We start from the raw sequence: 14,805 nt of genomic DNA on the forward strand, positions 1-14,805 counted from the left end.
AGAATTAAAATCGTCTACGTCCCTCCCCATGCATTTTCATTTTCTCCCTCTTATTCACAGCTCTTGTTGACATATTTCCGTTCCTTTCCTTTCCTTATTTCTCTGGCCATCTTTCCATTTGTCCATTCCTCCTTCTTTCTCTCCTCCTGGTCCACCCAGGCCCTAATTAGAGGGGAGTAAAAATAAGAGTGGTGTTGCTAAGCTTTGGCAGACCGTAGTCAAGCAAACCAGGTCTGCTGCCAGACGAGAAACCTTTCGGGCACGTTTGCCAGCACATAGCCTTTAAGTGGGTCACGAAACTGAATCCTGGGCTTTTTAGTGCTTAAAGCAACCCTCTGGAGGCAGAGCGCCCCGACCAGAAGGTCAAACATCCCCTCAATCAAGACCCCCAAATCTCAGACACCTTGGGGGCCGCGGTGCCAAATTTATGAGTGAGCTTTTACACTGGCTCCATCACCTGTGGGCTGGAACAGGATAAGGTGTTTTTCTTGAGTCAGCCTGAACAGGAACTTGGAACTGCAAGCTATTTATCTTCCTATTTTCTTATTCAGCACTGTAACTGGATAGACCCAGATGGCGGCCATCAGGCGTGTATTTCAGGCTGTTTATATTTGGATGCATCTCCAGGGATACTCTCATTACTGACATGGCTGTTATATCAATACCTGATGAGTTTACAAATAACACAGCATTGCCAAAGATGTTTCTTGAGGTCATTCTTTTTGTATATCAATTTTTATAATTATGTGAGGAGTTTTTTCAGATTTGGAGTTTTCTCTTTTTCGAAGATGTTTTTTTTTCTTCTTTTTCTGGATGCTCTGTTACACATTGTACCCTGACATGTGTCCCTCACTAGTGAGAAAGTAAACAGTATCATATTCAGCTGCAATGCCTTGTGTTGTGACTGTAGGATTCTTGCTTCGTAAGTCAAATAACCTGAGCTGAATCCATTTCTTTTTGGCATGTGCGCTTCAACCTCTGCCACCTACATTCCTAGCTGATGTCGGGCATCCTGAATGGCTGATTTCAGGGTTGTTATGGCTCACCCCAGTGTTACGATTGTCAAAAGTGCACAGACCTGGCTGCCTCTCGCTGTGCAAAAGAGGGCTGACAAGGAAAGGATGCAGACAACTGATTTATCTTTTCTATGAGTGTGCAGTTTCTGCAGAAATAAGTATTTGTCACATACTTGTTTAATAGGTTGTGTGGTGTTACCTTACATTATTAAAGGTTTATGAGGGGAAATATGGGAGAACCCAAACTGTCAGTTAACCTTGGCTGCAGCCAGTAATTAGACTGCAAGCACACACAATGGTTAGACTACTGACTCAGATTTAGGAGGCAGAATGCTGGTTTGGATTTAATCCCAGAAGAAATGGTCCCTTCTTTGATTCTACAGACAATAATAGCACGGTGATGCACTGGTGTGGGCTTTCAGTCTTGTGTTAACTTGAACGCGCACATTGCCTGCATTTATTACAGTCAGTTTTGTTTTCATGTGATGCTATCAAGCTCCTTGCACAAAGGAATAGCCTAACTCTTTAAAAGAAAAAGCTTGATGTTTTGGACATATTCTCTTTTGCTTTCCTGTTGACAGTTAAATGAGAAGACCAATACCCTGTTAATGTCTTGAACATGCTAAGTAAGTTACACTTACTACAAAGCAGCTGCCAGTTAGATTAGCTTAGCTTAGCGTTAGCACTTGGAACAGGGGGAAACAGCTAGCGTGGCTCTGTCTGATGGCACAAGGTCTTCCGACCAGCAGCTCGGAAGCTCACTAATCAACACTTCATAATCCGTACAAAAAAACTAAGTGTAACAACACCAGGCCAAGAAACAGTCCAGCACACAAACCCTCATAGACACTACATATGCAGTTTTTTTGTAGAGGTTAAACAAACAAGACACCAAGTGTTAATATTTGTGAGCTTTAGAGGTGCTGGTAGATGGGATGTGTTGCCTTCTGACTAGCTGTTTACAGTCTATATGCCAAGCTAAGCTAAACAGCTGATGGTCATAGCTTCATACTGTACTGCCAGACACATGAGTGGTACTGATCTGCTCATCCAACTCTCTGCAAGAAAGTGAATCAGCATGTTTTCTGAAATGTCAAACTATTCTTTGAAGAGAACAAACAGAAAAGTTCAAATTGCTTTTTATTTTAAATCTCCAGCTGTGACTTCTGATGGATTTCCGCTCCTCTTCTTGTAACTTCCTCAACATCCATCATCGATTTATGGTCTGCCTGAAATAACAGGGTTATGAAACACGCTGGTCTCAGCTGAAAGTCTGAAAATACAGTCCATATAATATTCCAACCGTATTGCTCTGTTTCTCAGGAAATGGTTGGCGGAATGAACTTGTGCTAGACTGCACTGAGAGGAGGAGGAGGAGGAGGAGGAGGAGGAAGAGGATGAGGAGGAAGAGGAGGAGGAGGAGGAGGAAAAGGGTGTTGCCGGGGATGCTAACTTAAAGAAGTACAGTACCTTCCTATTCATGCTCGCTGGCTAACAGGTGGCCAGGAAATGACACATGGAAAGTGCTGCTATCACCTAACACACCTACTTTATTTCAGCCAACTACATCCTCACACACACACACACACACACACACACACACACACACACACACACACACACACACACACACACACACACACACGTTCATCCTGGTTTAACTATACACACTCCGTTTATCCTGTCCAAATCGTGTGTTCTATGCTGTCACATATCACAAACCTTCCAGCTTTGAGTAAAATAATGATTTGCTACTCTCTGTCTCTGATCAGCATGATTACAGTAGTACACTAGAGGATGCTGTTTTCAATCCTTCAGCTTTTAATAGATGCATGATGTACCTTGTCTTTCTAAGTTTGCAAGTTGGCCCTGATCAGAGCAAAAGACAATTGAATTAAAGTATTTTGGGAGGCAAAGAGAAGCTGGATTGTAGATTTCACTATGACGGCCCTGGAACTTATTTTTTTGAGTGGAAAATGAAACAAGGGGGCATTCACATGGCAGCGCACACTGCTGACATCTGTTTCGGCATCATGTTGAATAAATCTTTTTGTATTCAGCTGCCATGACATAATCTAGATCTACTGCCCGTCATCAAAGTCAACTTTGCCTGTCTGCTTTGATGTCCTCCGTATCACTTTTGGCATACAGTAATGCCTGCCATGACTTGTCTGATCGGAGTTACATTTTTCCAGATTTTCCAGTGGTTTGCTTGATGGCAACAGTGTGACAATGGCTCATGAGTGATCTTAAGGGAAATGTGAGTCAAAAGTAATTACATTCCTCATCGGACCTCCTCTCCTTCTGGAGCGCATTGGGGCAGAAACCAAGAAAGACAACATCGGAGCTGATAGGACGCTTGGCTGCCTGCCCCGTACACAACAAAAAAGCACGAGGCATGCAGAGACGGGAGGCAGATGCAAAGGTTTCATCAGGCTGCTGTTGAAAGGCAGATTTAGCACCCTGCGTCCAGTCAGTCAGCCAACCCATGCTCGGCCCGGTCCATGCCCACTTTCTCCACACATCTGTAAAAGCTTAGAAGTCAGTGGTCTGGATCACAGAGACAGAGACAGAGCTGGGCTTTGTCAGGCCACAGATTCTCTGCAGGGACCCGATCTGAATGGATTAGACTCTGTCAGAGAGCACCAGGGGAAGACAGAGTTTACTGCCCCCGACCAGTGCAGCCCCAGTCCCTTTAGTTCTTTAGAGCACTGGTCTGCACAGTGCAGGACTGGGGGACTGCTCTCCATCCCCCTGAAGTGGTTTTCTTTGAGAGCACTAGAGAGTAGAGGCAATGCAGGCAGCAGAGTCATGGGTATGAGAACACTAAAAAATGACTAAACAAAGGCTGGGAGGGTGGTCTAAATAGACTATACAAATGTCTGTCTTCATTTGAGAACCTTGGATTTTTAGCAGCAACAGCTTACCCATGTTATTTCTGTCTAAATGCCTCCTCCTCCTCTCTTTTTTTCTTTCTGTCACCTTCCCTCTCTCTCCTTGTTTTTTCGTCTCCAGGCCTCTCCCCCAGCTGCCATATAATGGTATGTGTTTTGATTGGTGCAGCACGGGGAAGCCGGGTATTGTCTGGACAGGATCTGGGCTGAGATCAGCAGATAGATCGAATGGTGGTTTAGGGCAGTGCTCGAGCCACCAACGTCATCTTTGTTTTAGTTGGACCTTGCAAACACTTAGCTAATCCTAGAAAAGAGCCAGACATGCAGGAAGTAGGGACTAATGAAAACAAGCAACAAGTCCACCATTATTATTATGTCAAACTCATTCATTAGAAATATGTAACTGTTGATTATGTGTCTCGATGTTATCGGACATCTTGTTTTCATTTTGACTACGCTGAAATGAAATGTAATCACAGGGATTTATAACTGGAAAAATAATATAAAATGTGAAATTTCCTGCTTTTTCCAATCTGTACATATTTTATTTTGCAAGTTTGGGCGTTCTGGATGTCTGACATCATGGTTGGTTATGGCCCACCCCAGTGTTACAGTCGTCAGAAGTGCAAAGGCCTGGCTGGGCAAAAAGGTGCTGACACTGAAGGGATAAAGACAACTGATTTATGTTTTCTGGCAAAAAAGTAGACAATTAATTCCTGACGATGGGCTCAAGTTACAACATGCTTGGGCTGTTGTGGCAAGGGTGCCTGACCTGAAATAGCTGGTCTGTCAGTCCCGTGAATCTGCTATGATACAGAGGGGTTGGTCTCCAATATGAAACAGGGCTTGCATGGTAATACATCCCATATGGGGTTCCACACTTTCATCAATGCAGTGAGAAGTCAACATGTTTTCACTTCTGTTTAGATTCATTAAAAAGGCTTGTGTGATTTACAGCATACCGAGTGTATGTATATACACATTTAGAAATACTAAGGTTGTGAGTCCATTGCAGCCCCTAACAACCCACCGACCAGACATCCCAAAAAAGTCAGCCATATAATATTTTTTATTATAACTTTATTACATGATGTTTCACAGCCATTTTCAGGTGGGGTCCTTAATTGTTTTATTTGTCATTTGCCTTTTATAGTTTTTAAATGTATTGAGTCTAAAAAATACTGGAATCAGCCTATAAAATACAGTACATGTACAAGTTTCAAGTGTAGAATGTCAACTGGACCCAGGTTGCTGAATCTACTAAATGTATTTAAATAAAAGAGTATAGCCATGCTAGTAGTTACCTGTTTGTTTGCACGTAGAGGCACAGTGGTGACAATTCACTAAATAATAAAAACGTTTCTTTCCTCTTTCCTGTCGTGCTATTTTGGTGTGAGTTCCTTAGTTTTGGAGATGTTGTTTTGGGAATTGTTTGCCTTCTTGTGAATATAATATGGGACTGTATGGCATTTGGCACAAAGGCAGCTGAGGCGAATGGAAAGGTCATTCTTTTTATAGGTGTCAAATAAACAAACTGAAATGATGACCTAGTGATAGCACTTAATTAAAAATTAAGGAATCACCAAAGTTATTACCAATGTTTGTACCAAATAAAAATGACAGGGTACCAATACATCACCTGTGAACCATGATTGTCAGGCCCATTTGGGTGGCAATCCATCTAATAGTGAGATATTTCAGTCTGAGAATGGAGGACTGACCGACCAACAGACCAACATGATGTGTCGTCTTCATGTCTTCCACACAGAGGGCCTCTCCCGTATTACACATTGCGCTGCTGCCCGATACGCTGGCCAGAAGGACAGTAACAGGAATCAGAATATATGCCCAGTTTGTTGAAATAACTTCCTCTCCTTCAGGGGTGGACTCCACGTCGCCTGATGTTCTGTGGGATTCAAGGCCTCTGAGGCTTTCCACAGTGTGTCATTTCCTCCCTGGAATCTGTGGAATAGTCATATCACTTCCTAAAGCCAGGCTGTGGCCCACTTGGCTGACGCTCCTCTTTGTTCATGGCTGCTTTTATGGGTTTATGGCTGTGCCATGGTCAGCACATGTCCAAGACTGTCAAAAACGTTATTTCCTCTGCGTTTCTTTTTCCTTTCCCATTTAACTGTTGGAAAATTAATGAGTGCAACTGTCATCCATTTCAATATAATTCCCAGGCTTTGATTGGCGTTTGGCGTAGGTCTTTATTGTGTGGCCAAAGACATGCCACATAAAAAGCCAAAAAAAAGCTTTCAAAGCCAATACCCGTATATGGTGTTGGTTAAACCATTAAAGAAACATTTCATTGCTCATTTGATGCAAAGTTCAACTTTGAGTGATACAAGTCTGGAGTGTATCACTAAAATGAGAAAGTGTTAATGAGAAAACAGCTGCTTCGACACTTTATTCCCTAAACTTAAACACTTTCTGTGAGGCAGTCTGCTTTCTTTCCTGAAGGTTGAGTTGGCCACCGGTTGGATGAAAAAGAAGGGAAGGAGGGAAAAAAAAAAAACTTTTCCATCCAGCCCCTGGATCTGCATGTGGAAGTTTTAATGGGAGTCAGATGTGCTCCTAATCAAAGGAATATGGCGGGAAATGTTAGTGAACCCAGGCAGGGAGAAATAGGACTACAGGAACTGTGATAAGACTCAAAGACAGTGACAAATTACACTCCTGGACTTCAGAGCCAACAAACAAATTCACAGTAGGTCGAGGGTTGTTTTTATCTCTGCTGGGAACACGGTCCTATGATGGTGTTAAATGCCATTTTATGAGGTTCTGTACATTATGGGATTAAAAACTAAATAGCTTGTAAAACTAGGTCAGGCTGTAAATCTTTTTTAGTGGCTACGATATTAGAGTTCTTACATATTGTTATTATATTAGCAATACTAATTAATTTCCTCAACATCATTTGGTATTTAAAGCAACTATGGCACATATTTTCACATCAACAATGGAGCAAAAGACTATGTGTTATGTGAGGCGGTCATTTGTAGTGACGTAGCAACAGATTATTATCACCTGACTCTTCCCCCCAACGCTAGAACATTTTAACATCTTTCCCCTCATTGTTTTTTTGTTTTACGCCACACAACTATAATTTTTGTTCACTCTCATCGCCCTTGTCAGTGCTGTTCTTGGCTGCAGCTGAGAGCTGTTTTCATCAAAAAAGCTCTAAAAACCAATTGCATGTTACCCGTCCAGCAATAAACAGACAAAGTTAGCGACTAGCTGATGAATACAGCAGAGCATTTAGCAGCTTAAGAGCCAATTTTTCTCTCAAGATTTGGTGGAGACGGAAAACAGCTAAACAGAGACTGAACATTGGACTTCCTTCCGTCACATGGCCCAAAATGTAACTCCAAATGAATGCTAATGTTGCTCCATGTCTGCTCGATATGTCAATAGGCAATTGCTTGCCACATCAACTTAAATTATGACAAATCAGTGTTGTATTTAGATTTTGTTTCTGCTTCCCCCGAGTAGCTAAACATTGTTTTATTGCTTGTCCTTCTGACTCTTCAAATAGAAAATACAATCTACAAAAATAATGAATTGCATGACAAGTAAAACTAATAAATATGAATGACCTTGAGTTGAGTTTTGACTGACATTAACCAACTACATTCGTAGCTTTCTTCGTCACCTCCAAGTGTGTGTTATATTTTCAATATAATGATTTTCTCTCCACAAAAGAAACAATTACTGTTGCTCAGCGTATTTTTGCGCTGATGTTGCACATGTAGTTAACACTCTGGTAATACCACAGTAGCTTGCTCTATCCTGTGACAATGGCATACCGCCTATCTAATCACCCACTGCACCCGCCATCGCTCTGTCTTCCTCTCCCGCCCTCTGTTTTCCAATCATGCATCTCGCTTATTATACATTTCAGTGCCTGAGCATGCTCAGCGCACACTGACAGCCAGCAGCCGACTGCATGAAAATGGACGTGATGATGTCATGTGCTGATACAAGTTCACGGGAGAGGAACAAACTCGGCTATTCGTCTTTGTCAAACCACAAGCTCCTTTCCTCTGCCTGTAGACTAAACACACTCGCACACAGACAGGCACGCACTGTGCGCACGCATGCTCACGAGTGCACACAATCAAAGCACATACACAGACATAAAAAGCACATATTAAGACTTGTGCAACAACAGACTGGCACACATACACTAACTAACGTGCCAAACATCCACTTGAATGTTCTGGATATCTAATTTGTCCCTCATCTGCCTGTACAGGGGGTCCCTCTTTTGTGTGGTGACTTTAACTGTTTCTGAAGCTTCATTTACATCCATCCGACTCTCACAGACAGACGAACCGCAGAGCTGTGACGGCTGTGCCTCTAACTCCCATTAAATAACCTGAGGTCATGCACAAAGAGCTCATGGGAAAGCAGCACTGCGTCTTCAGCCCCCTCTTGCCGCTCAGGCATTGGCTCGATTATAAACGGAGATTTCATTGCGCTCTATTTTCTGCACCAAACTGGATTGCTGCACAGAGATCTGTGGTTTTAAGAGTACTACTAAAGCGGGTGGAGTAAGAAAAAACAAAATAGAGAAAGAAGTAAAAGACAGCAACTGTCGCAAAAAATAGGAGTTGATGTAGGAAGCCTGTCGAAGCATGTTTTGTCTATTTACAACACACTCATTGCTGCAGTCTGGAATGCCTGCATTTGACTGGAAGAGCAATAATAAAGAGAGCTGCAGGCTGTGGTAGCCACACAAGAGAGGTTATGGGTATTCAGCAGTTTGTATGAACTATATTTCTCCCTCAGTCATGCCAGTTAGACAAAAGCTTAAAACTCATGTGAGTTGCCTAAAAAAAGAGCCTCTGATGTCTGTGTTTATTTAGCGCTGCATGGAAAGGCCACAGCGGTGTCATCATCCAGGTGGGTGGTTGAGGGGTTTTCTTGAGGCGTAGATAGTTTTTCCATTTAAATTTAATCTGGTGAAAAAATGTTTTCTTAATTGGCCATTGTAAAGAGCGAAGAGAGGTTTTTCTCCCCAAGCCCATATGCTGAGCAGATGGGATTAAACCTAACTGGCATTCACAGGCAGTTATGGATAAACAACTTGGATGCCTGAGGTGTAACCTCCTCTTTACAATAACAAATTAGTTCACTTTAAATTGAAAAGGACACTTCCGCTGCACGCTGTGTGAATAATTTGGGTATTGATTCCACATTGCCCTGCCTTGCTTAGTGCCTGTCAGGGGTCAGGTGCAAGGGCAGACACGTTGGGGGATCTGGTTTTTATGGGAGGAGACGATGATTTCAGAGCTGCTGCATCTTCTCCAGACATCCGATTGAGGCAATGTCTGCTGTCAGTAAAGTTCAGCAGGCTAATACACCTTAGGCTGATTTAACAGGTCTGGGAAAGGACACATACACACACACAGAGGAGAGTGAAGCGCCAGTCATCTGAATCACCTGGACGGAGTCTGAGCTCACAATGAAAGGTGGTGTCCCAAGTTCAAAGAGTTAATGTTCCTCCACTCCCTCGCTGTATTCTCATTGTCTGAATCACCCATCTGTGGTATTAAGGAATGTTTTCAGTCCTGTCTGGTATTTAGTTTCCCAAAGGAACAATTTTAGGCATTATGCGTCATTAACAATCACAGTTGATGGAGAAGAACCGATGAAGAACTTCAGTGTTTTTTTTACTCCTTCTATGTTTGGATAGATGAAAAATAGAAACTTTGCTGTTCTTACATCCGTCCCACTCCTGGGGCAGAAAGTATAAAGTTGTTTTTGACCAAGGGCCACAGCCTTTCCTAAACCAAAGGAAAACTGCAGAATATTACAACCTCTGTTTTCTTTTGTAGCTCCTGCCAAAGGTTATATCAGTTATGATAACATCAGAGTTAGATCTTAGGACTGGAATAGTTCCAACAGGGCAAAACGCATGAGCGCCTAGACCATCTCACAGCTTCTAAACAAACCCCAAGGTTAGTCAAACTTACTCGGAAGAGAAAACAATCGTAAAACTAGAGTCCATCTCGTGATGGGACCACACGAGCAGTGACGCCAAATCTGTTCTTAAACTCTGCCTTCATTTGATCTCAACTACGCACCTGTACACATAAGCACCTGGCAAAGTACTCAAAACCTCTTCTGTGGTAGTTCCTGCTACAGTAGGAATCTCTAGGACCACATCTTGCCATGATGAATCACACACAGACGCACAATGTGAAAACAATACCATGTCGCTGTCGCAGCTGTTAATGATACAAATGTTATCCGAACCGTCCATTGTAAACATGCAATAACATTGTTTTATAGATTTACTCCTAAGTGGACTTTGGGTACATATTGTGTACAGCGTGTACTGACTTTACAACGTCAGACTTGGTTCAGATTTAATCAAAGCTGTGTCTTGTAAGTATATCTTTTCACACAGCAATAGTAGAGAACGATGTTACCAGTCAGCACATACAGTAACACATGCTTTGGTTTGCTTTGGCTTCATAGTAATTAATGGAGACGAATATTGCATGCTGTTGAAAAGACACAGACAATGTATTGTTTAAAATGTACAACAATCGTGAATTATCTTTTGACCATGACATTTCCCAAAAGCCCAAAGCTCTTCAAACATATTCTTATGCAGAGAGACATAGATAATGAACTGTATCTTTAACAATTACACTGCCATCAGTGTTTACATGACCACTGAGCTGTGACTGGCATTGACAGGAGTTCAGAGAGGACACTGAACACCACAGAAGCCGAGTCCTCCCAGCGTGAACTGACAGTAATATCCCCTCCCAAAGCACTAAGGCATATAAAGCTGATTAGCCAGCTAATAAATCTGATTAACCAGATATAGCGATTCTGGGATGTAATAATAGACCATGAGCCAACATATACAAGCTGGGCTAATCATCATCATTTCAATATATCCCCTCTCTGCTGGGGACGTAAAAGTCTGTCCAGCTGCCCAGTGGAACCAGTATACTCTCATTCATCACACAATGGCCTCTATTTTCTAGCGTAATCTTAAAATTAAAAAGGTATTAGAAATATATTATGTTTGGTTTATTTAATGTTAAGGTTGTAATACAAATCAGAACATCCCCTCACTTCCTGCATCTCACTTGCTCTTTGCTTAGCTGTTTTCTACTTGTCCAAATTTTTTTGCTCCTTGTCTTAAACTACAACACATCTGTTTTTGATTATCTTCTTTGAACTGCCTTCTGCTACCCACAACGTTAACGTGACCCAAACAGTAATGTAATGGACTACAGACAGAGCCGTGCCCTCGACTGCTCTATGCCTCTCTGCTTATCAGAATCGATGAAGTGCACAGGCTGTCAGACATTGTTACAGAAGATTGGATTTTCGCACTGGAGACGTCTGGAAATGGACAGCAATCTCTAAATGACACCACAACTTTCCCAAGACTCACTGAAATGTAACCGGTGAAGTCATGTGCTGTTATTGGGATGTCTACCTGCTGGGATAATCTGAGAGCTAAACCGAGAGATAAGTGCAAGACTGTCCCCCCACAGAGGCCAACTTTTATGGATTTAGCTTAGCCAACTTTTACCCCGGACATCTGGCGAACAACCAACAGCGGGCATAAGCACAAACAAACCACAATCCCAACATTGTGAGTGGAAAACAGCTTTGGATGATTATTAAATCCCAAAGAGACAGAGGTGGAGATGGCTGCTGATGAGACATGGGAGTATTATGAAGAGAGCCATTTGACAGGATAAAGCAAAAGTTACACGTGTGGAAGTCCAGTTTTTTCTGAGTGGACCACAGCCAAAAGTCAACCAAGGGATCAGCCGGTTGAGCACACTGAAGACTCAACACATAGCTCAGCAACACCTGCAGTCTCAAGGGCATCAACTACGTTGATATATTATATCTGTTCTGTTGGCCTTCACCACGCAGGTCTGGAGCTGAAGTACTGATGGACCTTTGGTCATGTCTAAGATGACGCACCCAGCAGCCTCGGCGCCACAAAGACAAAGCACCACAGCCTCGATGTCCCCATGTTGACAACCAGCTCATGGAGCGCTCTCTGCATTCCTCCTCCCTTTACTTCCCCCTGCCTCATCCTTTTTGTGATTTGATAAAAAAGGAACTACTGATTATGATTAATGCTTGAATTACATGATTTCCAGGTCAGTGCCACCCCAACCAAGCACATTGTGTAACACCAACCTTGCTGATAATGAAGAGAACAAAAAGATAGCACAACCCTGACGAGCTGACGAGGCTGATAAGGCCAGCAAGGCCACCAAAAGTTAGCCTCATGAGCCTCTTCTTCTGGACTTCATGTTCCTGTTTAGATACGTAGGATGAACAAGATGCACTCAAACAATTCTGCAGTTATCAAATATGATTCATTTGAATTCCTCGATCTGAGCTGCACCTAAATATACTAAATACTGTGCAAACTTGTTTGGTGACTTTACTGAACTGCTGTCTATAATCTGCATTGACAATGCCCAGAACAGGGGCGCTAAATAACTGTTTTGTGGACTGAGCTCAGACAAAATATGGCATCAGATCTTCTGCCAATAACCAACACTTCTCTACTCTCAGGCTATTGCCCACAGCACAGGAAAAAGTGACGTTATTAAGCCCCTCTTAAAAAAGAACGATCTAGACACCTCACAAATGAACAATTAGAGTCCAATGTGAAACCTCCTATTTTTAATTAAAATGATTCTCGAAAACAATTGTGTTAGGAGCTGGACCAACGCACTGAGACAGCTCTTGGTTGATAATGACATTTTAGTATTATTGGATATCAAAGCTGCATTTGATACGGTCGACCACAACATATTAATAGGCAGACTGGAAAACTGGGCTTTTGGCACTGTGCGAACTGGTTTGAATCCTATTTGAAGGATTATCTGCTCTGTTTTGTTCCACAACTTCATGTTTCCACCAGCTGAGTTTCTGGAAAGCAACAAAATATCTTACCATAGCTATGACACAATATCACCAGGTTGATCATGTGAGATCTAATCAGCAAACTCTCTGTGGCTGCCGTTACACATTTTAGCCCGCTGTGACTCCTGATGCTGGGGTTGTGCTGGCTGAAGCCGAGTTGCCACAGATGACTGGGCCGCTCTAACTGCAAATGTAAACTATAGGTCAACACCACACATGAAGATTATAAGATAGAGGTGATATTTTGACCGGCTCTCAAAGCTTCAGCAGTTTGGTTGAATTTAGTGTAATCTTGCCCTGCTGTTAGTTAGGAGTTTTTTTTTTAATAACTGATGACCCAGGAGTGAAATGCTGGCCCCTGTTTCTTTGGAGCTGGCATTACACATTGCACCTTTAACGCCTTCCTGTCTTATGTGAAGCACTTTGAATTGCCTTGTTGTTGCAAGGCGCTATTCAAATGAACGCCCTTTGCCTTCAGTACATTCATTTGAATTGTACGTGGTCATGATTGGCTGCGGTCACTGACGAATTACTTAAATCTGTCCGATCACTGGAAGCCAGTATGAAGAACATTATTCTCATCCTGAACAACTGTAATCTAAGAAGGAGGGTGCGACCATCTATCTTTACTCCCTCCAAACACGCATACCTTCACACACACGCAGCCACACTCCAAACCACAAAGTAATTGCCAAAAATCTGTCGGTGTGGCTGCCCACCACTTCCACAATGAGCTCCAGCATTCCTTTACTTTGTCGGAGTACCATAAACCCTTTTAAAAAATTGATGTTCACACAGATTTATTTTGCATGTGAACCCTCCTGAATGTGTTATAAAAACGTATCCTTTCGACAACTGTGATCAAGTTGCCTGTAACTTTTACAGAGGAAATTCTTTCCTAAAACTGTCTGGGCTTTGAATTGGGGATTTTTACATTTCTTTTCCTGACACAAACCACTATTGAATAAGTCATTGTGGTGAAACAGACCAATCACTAGAAGCCATAAAAAGAGTGACGAAGCTCCCGTTGCTAGTGGGTGAGTTCCATTGCTCTTACAAGACTTTATACTAAATACATGTCCATATGCACAACTTCTCGTGCATTTAAAGCATCATGTAAAATCTTATTTTGGAAGTGGTCTTATTAAATAGGTGAGTGGGTTGCGACAACGCCTCTTGTTGGGCAGAGAGAAAAAAAAAAGTGTTTATTCCTCATTCTTCACACGGGCAGTGAGAAGCTCGTATGAGTGAGAATGGAGATGACACCACTCATTGTCAGGTCTTGAGTATGCTTTTTCCAGGGTGCAGAGGAGTCTGTCTCTGTTGCTGTTAGTCCCGTCTGTCAGGCGGCTGGTGGACAGCTCAGAGGGGTCCTCTTTAGAAACTGCATGTCTCCTGTGGTCCAAAGAGGACACATAACCATCTCCAGCCTCTGATGAAGCAGCTTCACCGTGACCCGTCCATCGGTCTCCATGGACTCTTTTAGCGCTTTCTCCCTAATGGAAAACCCATGTCCTTGCCAGTATCTGCACTGGGCTCACAGTAATGGGATCCACTGCGGGCCAGTGAAAGACCATTAAACTCATGGAGTGACAGTGATGAGCAGAGCACACGGCGGAGACTCGGCCTAAATGTGAACAGCAGGAACACCTATTACAGCCTGACTCACCCTCTGGCAAACCTTGAGGCATTACCTGGCAACTGAAATGACACTGAGCTTCAGCTTTTGCTCTTTGGTGACATTTCTCTGAATAAGCCCTGTGCACAGATTTTGCATCGTGAATGAAATCATTGAAAAAACTATGGCTCAATATAAACCGTCTAACAACATCATTTAACATGAATGTTTTTGCAGCTGCGTTATTTGTGCATTAACTCAGCAAATCTCGTTACAGTGAGTTATTCCCAGGTGGGAGATTGAAAAATGTAGAATGAGGCAAAGCAAAACTGAACATACAGAGCTT

This window comes from Taurulus bubalis, assembly GCF_910589615.1.
Source record: "Taurulus bubalis genome assembly, chromosome: 13".
Lineage (NCBI taxonomy): Eukaryota > Metazoa > Chordata > Actinopteri > Perciformes > Cottidae > Taurulus > Taurulus bubalis.